General features: G+C 37.7%; 1 protein-coding gene across 2 annotated transcripts in view; it reads right to left on the bottom strand.

Moving 5' to 3' along the window:
• The window catches only part of LOC113031504 (uncharacterized), a 49,350-nt gene extending 34,985 nt beyond the window's left edge, over positions 1-14,365 (bottom strand). For both annotated transcript variants that reach the window (XM_026183632.1, XM_026183633.1), the window contains exon 1: positions 14,290-14,365. The gene's annotated coding sequence lies outside the window, so the exon portion shown is untranslated. The remainder of the gene's footprint in view (positions 1-14,289) is intronic.
• Between the last annotated feature and the right edge of the window lie 4,040 nt (positions 14,366-18,405).

Here is an 18,405-nt window from a genome sequence, read left to right as displayed (position 1 = left end):
CAAAAAATTTGATTCTGACTCTATTTGATAGATTGTGAAAAAGGTTAGACGAATCTTCAATTGAATGACAGGAACATGGTGCTTCCTTTGGAGTTTATGCCATGACACTTCAGACCAATTTCATTACAGATATGTTACACACAGTATAGTCGATTGATCAAGACACCAAATTTTTCAATGTACAATGTTAATGTAGTGAAGAGGCATATTCTCAAAAAAAAGAAGAAAAAAAAGTACCAAGAAGAAAACTAAATATCTGAAATTAAAGCATAAGTCTCCCTATTTGGAGAGTTGTATAACTAAGTGTCATGTTGACTGAGCGTCCCACAAGAAATATCTGAAATTATTATTTGTTTAAGAAGTTTTTGTTTTGTTTGTTTTTTTTTACTGTTATTGTTGTAGTAGGTATGAAAGTACAAAATGCAAAATAATTAATTTGATTAGATGACTCCACAAGGACAATTAACAGAACTGTATCACGAGTGTGCAGATGAGAATTCCAGCAAAGCAGACTCAGTTTTCAAAAAGAAACAATTTGCATAAAAATAGCTTCATATATTTGTTAAACCTGAGAAGATACCATATATTCGATAGAAGCAAGCAAGAAAGGAAGAAAGATGACGAGGAATGTTCAGAGGGAATATCAATGAAAGAACCAACTCTCCAGGGAAGCACTCTGCTCAATTGCTTGCTCTCAGGTCCTCCCTAATGACATCTCTAGCTCCAGATTGCCTCCCCCGCTCAAGTACTTGTTTCACTCTATTGTCCCAGAGAGATGTTCCTATCATGGGGTGTTGAACATGTGGAGGTGGAGTGATGTAGTCAGACAATCAAATGATAGGATTTTCTCTTCCAATCATTTTGTCTTTTTTCTCTCCCTGGCTTTGAATGCGCCAAAGAGAAGACAAAGCATTGCTAGCTGAAACTGCCCTTATGCCCTTTGACTTTGGGTCCAAAAAGATCACTTATATTTTCAAATGATCTGTTTTTATGGTCTTTCTCCTTTCCAAATATAAGATATATATTATTTCATTTCACACAGGATTTCAAAACTGAAATCAAATTTAAGAAGAAGAGGAGGAAAAAAATTATTGCAAACATTATTTTGTTTTAGAATTGTCTGGTCCTTTTTAATAGCAGTTCTTTAGGACAGAATTAGAGTTTAAATTTTGACACATCATTAGTGTTTACACTTCAAGTTTAAAATATGAAAAATTATGATTTGACAAACAGTCTATAATGAGCCTAAAAAGACAGGAATCCTAGAGGCAGTGACCGTTGTTTGCTTTCTGTAGAAGTACCACCCACATTTAGATAAGGTTAAGTGGGATTAAAAGACTGTGTCACCAATGACTGACATGTGATAAGTAACAAAGGGACGGCATAGTTTCAGTAGAATGCACAAATCTCTTTGTCATTTGTGTTGAAGAGCAGACATCAGTGGGTGTGCCCTACACTCTTACTGTGCATCCAAGTAGTCGCCATAGGCTTTACCACTGCAGCCACAATGTTTACTTTAAGGGACAGAGTCATATACATAACACTTTTTATGGTTTCACCAACATTTTGGCTTGGTTTGCAATTGTTTGTGGACATATCCATATGCTCTAATTATTTCTTCTTATCCACCGGGACATTTGTTGTCATGCAAAAAATGACATAAATAGCATTGAAAAATATATTTTCATTTTTTTAAAGCTATTTAAGATGCTAACACAACGCAATATCTTATTACAGTATAAAACCACATTATATATTGTCATAAAATAAGGCAATATATAATGAATCAGTATTGCATAGTACAAAAATATGTGCACAAGTTTTCTCAGTATCCCTATTTTAAGTAAATATAGTGTTTACTTTGCATTAAATATTTATTTGTGGTCTTCAATAGAATGCTCAACAAATATATTTTTGAATGTTACATGTGAGAATATTCTTTTTTAACTGTTTGTTGATGTTATTTCTTTTTTCTACTTGGAAGGTAGGGTAGCTTTAATAATAAGAATATAGGCCAGGCATATAAATAGACATCGCTTCCGCCTGAGCCTGTTCAGGCATTATTTGTAATATAGATATAACTCTTTCATTAATTGTTTTGCAAAGTCTGTGTAATATGTAATTAACTGCTTAAAACATTAAAAGTCCAGCTAAGTAGATTCTTTGTTAATCCAATAAGCATCGCATATTTCTGTGTAATTCGAGTAGATTTCTGGTGTGCATTATTTACCAATAATTAACAGAAAAAATACCTTCCTTTTCTAATGTCACTTTATACACTGGAGCAGCAGTTTCACCCTAAAGGTCAAAAAAAAGATGCAAAAATGAAAATGAAACAAATTTGTTAACTTTTTTAAATTCAACACATTTATAGTAAGTCATATCAACTTTTGCTTATTAGCTACCAAGATCCTGTAAAATGCATACTGTTTAAAAACAGTTTTGTCTTAAGTTTTATCTTGTAATCATTAAAAAACATGATCATACCCAAGGCTTTGTACACCCTTTTTCTAAATAGTGTTGTGCAAACTACAGTTGACTTTTTGTCATGGTCCAGTACATTCCTAAATGATCGCTGAGCTTATTATATTTACTCTCTTCTAAAAAAAATGTGAAGACTCTGTCTGTGCTTTCATAAAGATGTTAAGGTGTGTCTTTATGAAAGCACCATTGTAAATTGCAGTCTAGCAGCCAAGAGATAATATGTCTAAGTTCCGAGGTTGACGTGCACAAACAATTACTTTAAACCATATTGCTGTACAGACTTACAAATGAACATAAAAGTGCACTAAATGCAAACCAAGGATCAGTATATTCCAAAACAAAAAACAAATGAAAAAAAAAAAAAAATATATATATATATATATAAAGCAGCTGGATAGCGTAGTGGTTAAACTACACGCCTTTGGAACAGAGGATCGCAAGTTCGATTCCTGCCTGGGGCGTCTGTATCCAGTAAGGGTCCTAAGGCTAGACCCCCTATGCTAAGCAAGCCTACCGCAGACATGAGCGAGACAGATAAATATGAAGGCATGCCGGCTCGGACGTCGCCCGGATCAACAAGGTCCGCGTCAGGTGTTGAGGAACCAGGGCACCCTGACGAAAAGTGGGCTACTGGAACAAGAAGGCATCGGTGGGCAAGGGACGAAAACAGGAAAAAAAAAAATATATATATATATATATATATACAGTATGTATATATCTATATATATATATATATATATATATATGAAATAAGCTGTCTCATAATCCCTATTCCTTTTTGTATGAATCTTTCTACATGCTGTATATTTTCCTACACTCATCTTGTCTCACTCCCCTTACATACACTGTCTGTGTCACTCTTTTCTAGCTCCCTTCTCAATTGCTCTCTTCTAGCTCCTTAATCCTCGTACTTCTATAGTGCACTGTTTGTCACCACAACCTGCACCCCCCTTGGTGTCTACACCCTTCCTGCTTTTTCCTCAGCTCTGAGCAGGGTCAAGTGCAGACTTTTGTCTCAAAACATGTGGAGGGAATTAATTGGTTTCAGTGTTTGGCTCTCTCCAGCTGGCTGCTTCTACAAGGCTGTCACCTGGCTCCACTCCTATTTCTTTTGCATCACTTCTCCTTTTCACATATTCTCACTCCTCCTTATGTTCATTTTTTTTATTCTTCTACTTTTCTTTCTCTTTCCTCATCTTTGCGCGCTCGTGGTGTCAGGGCCCCCCTTGTAAGATCAAGGCCTCTCTTGCACCTGAAGGACCCTTACATTGTGTCTAATAAGAAAGGATAATGTGTAGTGCTAGTTGATAGACATATATCATAGAAAATTGTGAGAGCTCTGTGAATTATTTTGTGTCCCTTCATTCTCATATCTTTACCCATCACTCACAATAACATGAATTGATCCTCCAGTTGTCCTTACACCATTTAAGCACACATTCTCACTTTCACACCCCAAAATCAGAATAAAGAATAATTAATCTCCCCTGTCCAACTTTTCTTTTTACACCAACTACCAGACCCCATTCACCCTGTCACCCAAGACATACACCCCATTCTAAGAAAAACAGATAAGTCAGACTGCATATTAATTGGATTTAAAGGCACAACCACGTGCCTGGCGTTCTCCTTGTTTCCATGACAACTGAATCAGGATCCAGAAAGATTTCAGGGCCAAATGGAGTTTTGTGGGTGGGCGTCACCCCAACAGAGGATAAGCATAATTACAGTGAGTCACATAGACAGCCAGAGAATAGTGAAGTCTGTAAGCAAGTGCCCCAGCCATACAATAATAATCTGTTTTATTTTTTGTATGAAATTTGATGATCTGTAGTCTAAGATTATCTATTTAATTATCTATCTATCTGTCTAAATATATTTGCATTTACTTTTGCTTCCAAGCCTTTTTTATGTTTCAGAAGAATAATCATGCTGCTGAGTCACTTATCTACATGAAAGTGCTTGAGCTCTGCTTTTATCGTCAATGTTGGTTTAGAAGAGATAGTATTTAAACAAGTATGTGTACACATCCTGTGTGTTTTGAGGGGTTTTTTTTTAGATGTTAGATAAAGCATACAATGCTTTATCTAACATCTCAATATTATATGCAGTGTCAGGAATAATGGCCCCACCCATTTTTTTGTCCCAAGGATATGAAGCAGCAGGGAGGCAGACTTTCTGCAAACACACACACACACACACACAGAGACAGAGAGAGAGTAAGGTAGCTCAATGTTTTATGCATGAATTTGGTTTAATTACAGTGATCCTATTTGCATAACCTTTCCTAGTTTGATCAGATATGCTCATCTATATTGCAGCCCTCTGACACTGACTGTTGATAGGTTAATTCTTGTGCATATGTATTTGCGATTGTGATGCGTGCGATTATCTATATAAAATGTTCAAATATATTATCCCATCTTACTATGCACAAATGGTAACATTTCCTCGCTCCTAAATGCCACACTGATAGTGGAAAATATTTCCACTACTTTTTGGGGTGCTATTTTTAAAGTAGTTAATTCAAAGGAAATTGGGGGAATATTTAGGACGAAATGTAAGAAAAAGAACTTGCTGATTTCCTCTTGGGCATTCTCTCAAGGGAATTGTATATCCCTGCATGAGACTACAAACATCTTCAGAAGTTTATTTTAATTGCTCAGAAGTGCCTTTTACACAATTGGATCAAAGACTCCCCACCAGGTGTTACCCTGTGTTGCAAAGAGATTTAAAGCTGATTTGACCCGTTTCTGAATTCTTGACCACCTTCTCTAGATTTTCTGGAGAAGAAAACTAGCAGACCCAAAAAACTTACTTGCATTTTTCTAAAGGCTCCTTTCACAACCTTATTCATGGAAAGATTGCTGGTTACCCTAAACAAATATACACAAATATATAGACAGTAACATAGTTATTTGAAGAACAACAAAGTTTTTCTAATTTTGCCTATGAACATCACCACAGTAAAGTGGTGTTCAAACAATTGAGATGTGATCAAACTGCTGACTTTCAAGGGTTTAACCAAAATGTTGAATTGACTTCAGGAATTAGTGCTTCAGAAAATGAGCAACTAGGTATAAAACTTGGGGGTATGGTGTTGTTCTGTCACTTGTTATCTCAGTTATGAAGATCGAAAAATGTGTTACTCTAGACACAAACTGATTTTATATCTATTGTGTAATCTGAAATCTCAGACTAAATCTCTGACTAATCTATTCAAATCTCCCTCCATCCATCCATTCGCTTCCGCTTATCCTTTTCAGGGTCGCGGGGGGCGCTGGAGCCTATCCCAGCTGTCATAGGGCGAGAGGCAGGGTACACCCTGGACAGGTCGCCAGTCTGTCGCAGGGCCAACACACAGGGACAGACAACCATTCGCACTCACGTTCACTCGCACATTCAGACCTAGTGGAAATTTGGATTATCCAATTAACCTATCCCCACTATTCAAATCTATCTATTCAAAACTGTTAACTTTGTCGTAAAGAGGGAAAGAGATTGGACCCAAAATGCAGACTCGGGCAGGCAGAACTTAACTGGAAGGAATGAATACAACTGGGAAAAACTAGGAAGTAAACTCACAAACAGAATACACAGCCAAGAATGAGGAACAACACCAAACCAGATGGATTCAGGGCAGAGAGGAAACACCTGGGGTACACGGCTGAACACAATCAACTGAAGAGACAGGGGAAGCACAGCGAAATATAGTACAAACCGAACAAGTGACTGTCAAGGTAAAACACGAAGTATACAAAATGCAAGACAACAGAAACCTACAGAATAGATAAGAAAACTAAAACAGCCAAAGAACATAAACAGCGGGATGAGAGAGCACACAGAGAATTAAATGGAGAAACAGACAACTAGGCAACATGAAGACAAGTGTTCCTGTGTGTGCTCTTCACAGGAAGGCACCCATAGGAGGTGATGCTGGGGAGGACACACAGTGGCAAGAACCAGACAAACAGGACACTGAGACAAGAGTAGGGTATGAAAAGGGACCTAATAACAAACCAGACAACCCAAACTGGACTAAACTTAAAAATGCTCTTCTTGCAGCATTTTTCTGTTTGCTGGTGTGTTTTTAAGGTACAGTCAATTTGACATCTCAGTTTTTCTACCTTGTTTTGAAGTAGATTCAGTGTATTGCAAGTATTGTTGGATGTAAAAGATACTTTCGTTTCAGGGACCTTTTACATGATCAGGACTGACTAGGTTGGATCTCTGGTCTTTGACCCTAATTCAAAAGTAACTTTGATTGAGAACCACTGATCTGTTCAATCCTCAAACTTTTCTCAATGAGTACCACCTCATAAAATATATGGCTCTTGAAGTGCCACCCTTATGACCGACATTAAAGTACAGCAGTATAGGCCTATTTAACACCACATACAGTTTACACGAGACAATTTTATTTCTTATATGAATGTTATTTATCTTAACTGTCATAAACAAGATGTGATAATAATAACAACTGTACTGCATTAAAACATTCACAACAGTTGGGATATCCAATCTTTAAGTGATGACCTGATGAAACCTGCTTCTGGGTCCAAACTACTCCTGTTGTATTTTTAACATGTTTTAATGCTTTATATTTTGTTGTATTTACTCAGAACAAGCCCCTAAAAAAGTCAGTGATCCCTGTTGGCTTCTCTCGGTTTTTATCATCACTATACATTTTAAAGCTCAGTTTTTAAAACCTTACAATGTAACTACAGCCATGAAGCAGTATATTAATGACTGCAGTTGTTCTCCTGACTGAAGTTTGGTCCGTTAACAGCATCTTGCCATGCAGTTACATTTGTTCATCTTCCAGCTTCAGTGTTTATATTATGCTAACCATAGCTGTGTAGCTAGCCACCACACAGCACATCATTACAGATCAGCTCGCCCAACTTCAGTAACCCTACAAATGTCACTGCTGTTTAGTTTTCTGTCTTCATTTATGTTGGAAGTGATAGCAGAGCTGTACGTTAAAATTTTTGCTGTGGCGGTTAAGCTGTAGGATTTTTGGCTTCATGACCCTCCTTCATGGTTCGTGCACGTCGAAACTCAGTTTGCCCTTCGTGGCGTTTCAGCTGACAACACGAAATACCATCATGTGGTGGCCTTGCTGGATACACTTTCCACCCGGCATGTGATGACCCTCCTCCAGGACCCTCCCACCCAAGGGAAATACACCGCTCTCAAGGTGCTGCTGCTGTCGCGCTACTCCCTCTCTGAAACAGAATGGCCAAGAAATTCCCCTCCCTCTCGGGCCTGGGTGATGGTACTGCACTCGAGCTCATGGAGAGCATGCTGTCCTTGCTAGGAACGGATGACGGCAGATTCCTCTTCACTCACGTCTTCTTCCAACAGTTGCTGGTACGAGCTGGTGTCGCCAACTCCCCACTGCTGGCCGCGAAGGATTACCACTCACTTGCAGAAGAAGCGGATTGCATTCTCCTGGCTACCAGGAGCTTCGCCATCCAGGGGATAGTTCCCTATTCACCGCCTCCCGCACCCCTACCAATCCTCCCTGGGGCCTCCAACTCATCAATGGTGGCTGGGATGGTGGCACGACGGAAAAGGGCCGTGTTTTTACCATCAGCGTGACAGCGCTGTGCCGCCTTTGCAGGGAAACAAGCCCACTAGCACTTCGTAGTGGCAGCGACCGCTGGCGATAAGGAAAGGCTACTCTTTTTAAAGGACTCACACTTGGGGACACGTTTTCTGGTTTTTTCTGGTATTTAAAAAAAATTGGAGCTTTCCCGCGTGCCACTAGTGGTACACGTACCACACTTCGAGAAAGACTGGAATAGATATATGGATGGGGCAGATTGGTGGACTGAAAAATGAATGTTAGATATGTGGATGGGTGGATGTGCTTTTAGACGTGGCTTTCCATCTGCATTCCTGTCAAGTGTGCGTAAATAAAGACACAGCCTTTATTTTTGTATGCCTATGTGTCCAATATGGTATTTTCTTATCATAGAGGGGAAGAATTGATTACTGCTTGGACCATTTGTTACTTCAACAATATAGTACCTGTATATGAGATATATATAACATGACAATCCGCAAAGAATGGGAGACATCCCTGAATTTTGTCACAGGCTTGATGAATGTAAAGTATTTAGGTAGAAAGGTGGCATTTTAGGAATAAGGTAACTGTAAAAACCTGTGGTAAGACTGACATCCTTATCCCCTTTTACATGTATTATTATAAAATGGATATCGGTATGTCACCCTTATACATGCTTTAAAAATATGCCAAATAATTTTTATGTGTGTGTGATTTTTGTAATTTAAGATACCATTACAAATAGAAAGCAATACCACCATAATGACTACATGTCAAATAACAATCTTCACTGTCCCTTGAGCATTCTAACCATATAAACCACAGATGGTGTAATTACTTTTGCTTAGCTTACTTATTAAACTTAATTTGTGCTAAATTACTGTTTTGTTTAATAAACAGGGATGTTCATTGCATTTAAATAAGTGACATTTTAACACTATTAATTTCTATAGCAATCAGTACATTTTATGTTATGTCCATTATCATTTATCATTTAATACATTTTATGTGCCATTTATACATTTAAAAGTGGTTATTCATTTTGATAGTTTGATTCCTGTAAATCCATTTTGTTTTTGTCTTTACTCTTTTTCTACTTAGGTTTTTTCTGAGGTTTAAGCTGTAAATAGCAAGAACCATAGAGGGAAAAACTGAGAATGAGTCATTAATTATGGGACAATGGTTTGGTGAGGGGCCATTGAGTGCAATCTATGAATTAGGAGCTGGCCAGCAGTTCCATTTGCATAATACTGGGGGACTAAATTGCAATTCTAGCGATCTATTGAGAAACACTTGTGGGGCAAAGCTAATGCATCCAAGTCAAAGGAAGTTAAGCCCACATTTATAATAAATTATCCCTCATCTATGCAATCACTTGAAGAAATGATTGCTCTCTTTTATCTCATTAGCGTTTCCTCTCTATTTCTCCCCTGTGCCTTTCTCTTAGTTCCTTTTTCCCCACTTCTTTACTGCATTCCTTCTCTGTGCCTATTCACATTTGTATTTGACTCAAATGCATACCGTTAGCAAAGTACGCTCCAGTGTTTACTTCCACCATTCCTGAGGTCACTGCTCCTCTCTGCCATTTAGGTGAGTCTCTGTCCCTGTGCATTTAGTGAGGCAATGACAGGAGATGCATGGTAATAACATCAATTACTCTGAGCTTTTTCTTAGAACATTCCGCTGATGTAAAAGCAACATAAATGTTTATATAAATTAGGGGCTTTTAGAGGTTCCAGGTTTTTGTATTAATCCTGCAGAGGGGGGAAAATTCCACAGGGCAAAAGATCAAAAACGTATATGTTACGATTAATTTTAGCTTAAAACTTATGCATCTTAGATATTGTTGCTAAACACATTACCTTGTCCAAAAAAATGTGCAAATTTGAAAACAATCAAATTAAGAAAAAGCTAGCTAACCTTTTCTAACTTCATTAGAGAAGGTTAGAGAAATGTTTTATATGTACAACAAGAAAATTATGGGATTCAAAAACTGTCACAGTTTGCAACCATGTTCGGTAACTGATGAGGACCCAGGAACAGACACAGGCGAGGAGACGGTATTGAACTTGAAACAAATGGTGAGCTGTTATTATGGCTAATAGACGGAGACAAAAACAAAGCAGCAAGGACAGTGGCGAAATTAAACTAGAACCTAAACTGGGAAAACTGGAAAAACTGAACACTAAGAAAACTGTGACTCAACTGTGATAACTAGGAAGACAAGGACTAAGAACACTAAGAACACTTTGCTATGAATACTATGAACACACTATGAACATGGCAGACTAAATACACACAGGAGGTGATCAGGGGAAGTGGAAGCACATGAGGAAACAGCTGACCCAAATGAACATCATGACTTTCAAAACAAAACAGAAAACATAACGAGACGCCGACATGACACAAGCTTGACAAAATGAAACGCGCAAACATGAAACATGACAGGTTTAGACACACGAACCAACAAGAGAGACTTAAACACAGGGGGTGATAACACAAAGGGATCTAATAAACAAAAAACTACAACTGAGCAGCCTAGCCCATATGGAAAAGATATGTATAAATCTTATAAGGTTTGTATCTGTCTTGTGTGAAACTTGTATGAAAAGCATACAAGAGTGAAAACGGATATAAGATCCCTTATATCTATATAAATGAAAGTTGTATGTTTTGGATACTTACTAAAACAATATATGAAAGTAATGAGAAAGTGGCCACTTTCATGAGTAAATCATATAAGCCTTATATGATTCACTATATGAAGTAGGCCACATCTTATGCAATTTTTTTTCTATTTCTTTTCCATATGGGAGGAGCTTAACATGACAAGATGAACTTAAAAATAAACTATATAAAAATACAAGGAAACTCAAAACACTGGGTCACACGACCCAGGACGATGACAAAAAAACCCACAGTACAACCTAACTTTTAAAATCACTACAAGAACATGTTTTGTCTTAATTTATCACACCGAGTAAATGGGTTCAGTTTGTATTGACTTTGAATCTTTAAATAAGATCTTCTAATAGCTAGATGAATATCAGGTATTAAAAGAAAGCATTTAATACATGGCCAATTAAATTGCAAATGCCATATAACCAAAGCATCCTTAAATCAGTTTAGTGCAAGAAAAATCCAGTATGAGATTGTGTATCTTTAGTTGAGACATCTGGAATCCTGTCAGTGTAGCTGTAATTAAAGGTTACGGCAGCCAAGGCCAACCAGCAGGGGTCTGCCTCCCTCAACCCATGATGCATATCTAACCAACCATTCATCCTCCACTGTCCCTCTGCATTGCCCCTAATCTAGTTTGATGTTTACTAGGAAGCAATGTGGACATGGGGCTTTCCTTAGGAAACTATGTGCCAGCAATAGTCCAATCAAATGGCAGGGCATTATAGTTCATCTTAGTGTATATCTTAAAAAGATATTCAGATGATTTAAAGCTACCCAGCATCTTACAGATAATGTAACCTGATTATATTGAAATGGTTTGTCTTTTAGTGAATGAGGGAAACCACCTAAAACTGGATAATTAGTTGGATAGCAAAACCTGCACTATTTCACAAGAAACTACAGTTGAAGTGCTTTCATTGCCAACATTATTGTTTGTAAAAGCCTAGAGCTACTTCTGTCAATACAAGTATGAGACACAGGCAGGCAGACAGGATTAGCTAGGGCGAAGTGTGATGTGAAAGTCCAAACTATCAGGGAAAGTGAGGTGTCAGGCACCAAGTGCCAAGGACCTAAAGATGCCACCACTGAATGAAACAAAACAAAACAAAATCTTTTCTTTAAACTTTGGCATTTTGCTATTTCTGCAAAGTTTGTCATACAAACAGCTTTTAATATTTTAAAGACAGGCTTGTTCATATATTCCATACTTCCTAGAAATCTTTATACATTTTTTGTAAGGTAAGACAAAAACTGGGTGTTTATTGCAGAACTAGCGAAGCGCCAAATTAAAGAAAAGATTTTATTTTTTGTTTCGTTTTTTTTTTCCCTGCACAAAAACAATTTGACTGTGCAGCCTTCTCACACTGATTCCATATTTAATACCTGATTATGTTTCTTAGATTTTTTTTTCTGACAAAGCTTGGATTTGTTATAGGTTTTGTCTATAAGTTGAGAATAACTAGAATGGCCTATGTGTATCAGGATATATTGGACACAATGTAATGTGTCCAAAGACAGAGGATCTGCAGCTAAAATCCTGAGAATGATAGATTTCTATTTGATGTGACATTGTGATTCTAAATGCATGAATATGTCTTCACCAAAACCCACAAATCACCCTTATTGCACATGCACATATTCTGAAAACACACACACACACATACAAAAACCCAGACTACTTTATGTAATAGTTATTCGTTATCTGGATTCACACTAGCAGGAAAAAATATTGCTCCCCTGCTGAGTTGTAACAACAGTGAAAACTCTGTTGCACTTCTCCTCTTTATCTACTGTTTCTGTCTTCCTCTTCCTACATTACACTTTGTCATTCTACGCACTTTCAAAGTTTGTGTTAACATAAGCCTAAAGGTACTACTCATATTTCCTCAGTCTTATATATGTTAATGCACAAGGGCACAACAATAGTGCCAATTTAATTAATCTTTAACAACATTTATTTAAAAGTCTGGAAACTGGAAAGACTGGCTAGATATGATTTTCATTTTACAACTCTTAAATTAATTATTTGCAGGGTTGTAAAAGAAACTCAGAATTTGATAGGGCCTTTGTTTGTTTGCCTGTTTGTCTAATCATGTAGTTTTGTTTACTAGACTCTTGGACTTAATGAAGAATGAAGAAAAAAAGGTGATGTGTGTGTGTATGTGTTCCTGTTTAGCTATCTTTGTGAGGACCGATATCTGCATTGTACTATACTTGTGAGAACCAACCGGTCCTCGCAAATTTGAAGGCCTTTTTGAGGCTCAAAATGTGGTTTTAGTGTCAGGGTTACAATTGGGTTATGGTTAGGTTTAGGGTAAGGGTTATTTAGGGAGTCATTTTCAATGGTTAGGGTTAGGGTAAGGGGCTAGAGAGACAATTATGTCAAAGAAGGTCCTCACTAAGATAGCTGAACGGTCTTGTGTGTGCGTGTGTGTGTGTGTGTGTGTGTGGGGGGGGGGGGGGGGGGGGTACAGTGAGTATTGCAAAAGGGACAAACTGCAAATTACAGAAAAAATAAAGCCAGAAAACACACTGGAGAAGCAGTGACTACAACACAGAAATGTTTTTCAACTCTGTGTTGAGAGTGATGAATGGAGAGTTGTGTATGCCAGGTTCTCTTATTAAGGTGGCAACAAGTGCAGCTATTAGTACTCCATTTGGACCATATCCAATCATACACACATCACACCTACAAACACATGCACAATGTCTGCCCTTGCAGGTGTTTGGTTTGCTAACAAGCATCATCTCATTATTCTTTTAGAGAGCCGATTAACTGCTGCAATCATAACAATAATGATCACCAATCAGCCCATAAATACCACAACACCTTAATTCAGAAGCGTGTACCTTGTCTTGACGACATTTTAATATTAAACTTTTAACTGTTCTCTTATTACCTGCCGTGCAGCTGTTTGTTTATACTAGTGAGAACCCTCCTAAACACACACACACACACATTGGGCGTATGTTCCAAAGTTACTTAGTGAAACATGGTTTTTACATCTCAAGATGAAAAAAGAAAAATATACTGCATAAGTGCATCAATCTGACCATGCAGGAAGTATGTGGTACCATGGGATTTACCCTTAGTTTATTTCTATGAAGCAAGTAAGTAGGCGAGAGGAAATCAATGTCTGGTGACAGCTAGTCAATCTTAGACAGTGCTTACATTCTACTCTGCTTGAAAGGGTGGATCTTCCCATATCTTCCCACATATGTTCTTTACAACAAATCCTATGGAGCTCAAGACAGAGAAATCTTCATGTATATCGGACAAAGTCGGAATAAATTGCCTGACAGCATCACTAAATAACTTTAAAACCTGCTGTACTTCCTTGCAAATTGGGTTTGAGTTGACAATGTAATGAATCCTTTGGTGGATGAGCATTTTCCTTTTCCCTTTTGAGTTCTTTTCCAGGACTTACATGTTGACAAAAAATACAATTAATAAAATAAATAATAAAACTACATGATAATGAAAATAACACAGGCTCTTTAAGACTGCAAAAAATCAAAAACATACAAAAACTAAATCGTTTTGCACTTACCTCCTGTTGACTTATTGGAAATGCGCTCTCTAGAGCAAAAAGCTATGATTAGTTTGCTGCTGTTCAGAAAAAATGTTCAGCAGCTAGGTTGTCCTTGTCATCTATTGTATCTTGAGTCAAAACACCCAGATGATCAGTAGACAATCAGGTCATCATAGCCTTAAATGCTCCACTGAGATAACTTATTTTAGGCCTCGTCAGCAGTCAAAAATCAGTTACATAAGGAAAGATTTACATGTTGTTGGGCCTGTGGTGCATGGCTAGAGTGTAAAACAGTAGAAAATTTGATGTATTGCAAAACTGGCTGTAGTTTGCAGGTCCTGAAAGAAGCTCTTTAGCATGGAACAGGAGTTTCATTACACACGAAAAAGCAGTTTAATAAAGCAGATGATATGTTTCTGTGTACATGTAGGAGTTGATTTATCAAACAGTATCAGTAGTGATGCAAAGAAAAGTTCAAAGTTTGAACCTTTTACAATTTTTGAACTCGTTTTATACATTTTGGACTTCATTAAGGTTTTTTGGGGATGCTGTTTTCATTGAAGTGGAGCTTCTTATGTCTACAAACTATTGCATATTTCATTGACATTCTGACTCAAACAAACATGACTAAATAGAAACTTGTTTAATAATAACAAGCTGATATAAGATTAAATATGTTATTGTGCTCTTGCATCAAGGGCAAAGATATAGTCTGTTTTATGTTATGAAGGCTCCAGCTTTATTTTAATATCGTTTAAATGTGGGATACAGCTCAGGTCAGGTTTCCAGGGTGGATTCTTGAATTGTTTTCCAGTTGTGGGGACACCAACAGAAACACTTCTTTTGAAAGCTATGCAAGTTTCTGCCTACGATTTAACTTGTATCACATTAATGAATAAATGGTTGAATAAATACAATAAAAAATCAGTAATATAATAATAATAATAATAATCCCACTTTTACATTGATCTGTTCTTTCATGGTACGTGGCAGAATGATTTTTTATTTATTTATTTTTTTTTGCCTGTCCCGTTTGGATCTTTAGCCATCAGCATTGTTGTCTGAAGGCCAAGAAAGATGCCAAGCGGATATACTTTCCCAAGTGGATCATCATGGCCTTGCCATATTGGTCCATTTGATTGACCTTTATTATAATTATGTATTTATTTGATTTGATTTTGGGTTGTTACAGACGGGACAGACATGACTGGGGGATAGGACAGGGAGAAAGAATGAAAGAAAGAGAGGGAGAGAGAGAAAAAAATAGAGGGGAGAAGAGATGGTGAGAAAGGGGGGAAGAAAAAAAAAGAAAAAAAACAAAACACCTGGATCACCTGTATGGAGATTAAAAAAACAGAAGAGAAAACAAACAAAAAAGAGCAACATAAATACAACACAATCACAATAAACTAGCTAACAGGAGATAACAGTAGATACTAAATATTAAATGTTATTGTGCAGCACGCATGATCGACAGCGCACAATGTGCTTTGAGGTAGCAGCCAAGAAAGGTGTAGTTTGTGTCTGTGAACACCCGTGTGTACACCTGTGTGCACACCTGTGTGGATCAGCATGCTTGTATTCAAATGGTTTCTCCATGTAACAATCTGCTAGGGAGTGTGGGGAGCCATAGCTCCGTCCCCCAGGGCATAAAGCAGTTATGGAGGAGATCCAGGCCCCAGACATCCAGAGGCCCCAGTGTACGAGGACCCAAGGAGGACCACCAAAGGGGCAACCGTGCCACCCTCCTGGGAAGAGCTGAGGAGAGCCCCGAACAAGAGGTCACCCAGCAGCCACGGAGCAGAGACCAGAGGGGGCTGCAGTGACGTGCCCACAGGCTCTGCCGGCAGCCAGCTGTGCCAGAGAGGACCGAGCCTCAGGCCCAGAGGCCTGAGGGCACCCCACCCCCCGGAAGAGGCCCAGCCAGGCCACAGGCGCCAGGCCCCACCAATCAGCCACCAGGAGTGAGTCGGTACATACATGAGCGCCCAGCCTCAGACACCAAGAACCACCAACACACCAACGTCTGAGGGTATCAGCCACCGGCAGGGAGTGTGGTGAGGGGAGATAGGCCTCAATACCTCGGAGAGCCTGAGATATTCCCAGAGAGGTGGAGTCTAAGGCCCAACCTGACATATAGACACAGACGAACAGGCGCACGCAGACACAAATGTGCATTCCCACCCCATATACACAAACATACTCGGCACTCACCCGGCATGGAACAGGAGTTTCATTACACACGAAAAAGCAGTTTAATAAAGCAGATGATACGTTTCTGTGTACATGTAGGAGTTGATTTATCAAACAGTATCAGTAGTGATGCAAAAAAAAGTTCAAAGTTTGAACCTTTTACAATTTTTGAACTCGTTTTATACATTTTGGACTTCATTAAGGTTTTTTGGGGGTGCTGTTTTCATTGAAGTGGAGCTTCTTTTGTCTACAAACTATTGCATATTTCATTGACATTCTGACTCAAACAAACATGACTAAACGAAAACTTGTTTAATAATAACAAGCTGATATAAGATTAAATATTTTATTGTGCTCTTGCATCAAGGGCAAAGATATAGTCTGTTTTATGTTATGAAGGCTCCAGCTTTATTTTAATATCGTTTAAATGTGGGATACAGCTCAGGTCAGGTTTCCAGGGTGGATTCTTGAATTGTTTTCCAGTTGTGGGGACACCAACAGAAACACTTCTTTTGAAAGCTATGCAGGTTTCTGCCTATGATTTAACTTGTATCACATTAATGAATAAATGGTTGAATAAATACAATATAAAATCAGTAATATAATAATAATAATAATAATAATAATAATAATAATATATAATGATATAAAGTATGAATAAAGTATGATAAATCAATCAATCAATCAATATAACAACAACAACAACAACAATAATAATAATAATAATAATAATAATAATAATTACACTCTTAGTAATCCCACTTTTACATTGATCTGTTCTTTCATGGTACGTGGCAGAATGATTAAAACATTGTTATATAGCTAGTTATTTTTCAAGTTTAGCCTAGTTTCTGTCTCTCCCTGTAATTCCAGACTGACTGATTAATGTCAGTTGAGGAGATGGGCCATACAAGAGTAAATATTTATGACAGCAGTTCTGTGTGGTTGCAGCTGTTTGAAGAATTCATTTGGGATGACACAAATCCCTTTCTGATAGTACTGCTTGGTGTAATAATTGTTAGATTTTTTTTTTTTACTAATAAATATTTGCTCTGGAGTCTTGGGCATATATTACACAGAGTCATTTCTAAATATTGGCTATTATAAACAGAAAATCGATTATCTAAACATTGCCTGATAGTTACATTTAAGCAAAACTTTTTTTTCACTATAATAATCAGTACTAGTTATGTCTAGCTTTGGTCCATGGTGTTAAAAATACATTATACACATCACATTTTCTTTGTGCAGTCAGTAGTCAGTCAGGTCAATCCCTGTAGGAAGTCTACTTCGAAATCAGTGACCTTCATTCCAATGCCTCCAACTGCTATTTTGACAACTGCAGCCCAATCTGACAGGTTAGTTCAGACTATTATGCTCTCACTCTCTGGTGAGCACCGTGTATTTACTGTGTATAGAAATTATCTGCTTATCTGCTTCAGTTTGAAATTTCATTTCTAAGTTGCTGACCTTCATTTACTGTCTCTTGCTAAAGAAGCACTGTATTAGCTGTAGTTAAACAATGTTGCTATAACGGCACCCTGGGAGTGAAAATGCAGAAAACTTCAATATCAGAATCTTACAAAAACAACTCACATGTGAAGAGAATAAATAACAGTTAGCCATAAATAATGAGTTGTACCTAATTTGGCAAAGCAATAATATAATCAGGGAGTTCAAAAGTAGCATCCCAAATGCAGATTTGGTACATTCTGCCTGTGATTTGATTCCAGATTGGATATGGATACCATATTCATTTTTAATTTTGTGTAGGAGCTGGAGATAGGAGTATAAGAAAGAAAGAAAGAAAGAAAGAAAGAAAGAAAGAAAGAAAGAAAGAAAGAAAGAAAGAAAGAAAGAAAGAAAGAAAGAAAGAAAGAAAGATGGGGAGAGAATGCAAAGCTAGTTGAGGTGACAGATCTCTGAAGCCTTGGAGCAGAG

The sequence above is a fragment of the Astatotilapia calliptera genome, chromosome 11 (assembly GCF_900246225.1).
Source record: "Astatotilapia calliptera chromosome 11, fAstCal1.2, whole genome shotgun sequence".
In the NCBI taxonomy this organism is placed as follows: domain Eukaryota; kingdom Metazoa; phylum Chordata; class Actinopteri; order Cichliformes; family Cichlidae; genus Astatotilapia; species Astatotilapia calliptera.
The sequence above is the reverse complement of the archived record's forward strand: the minus strand, read 5'-3'. Positions and strand labels throughout refer to the sequence as shown.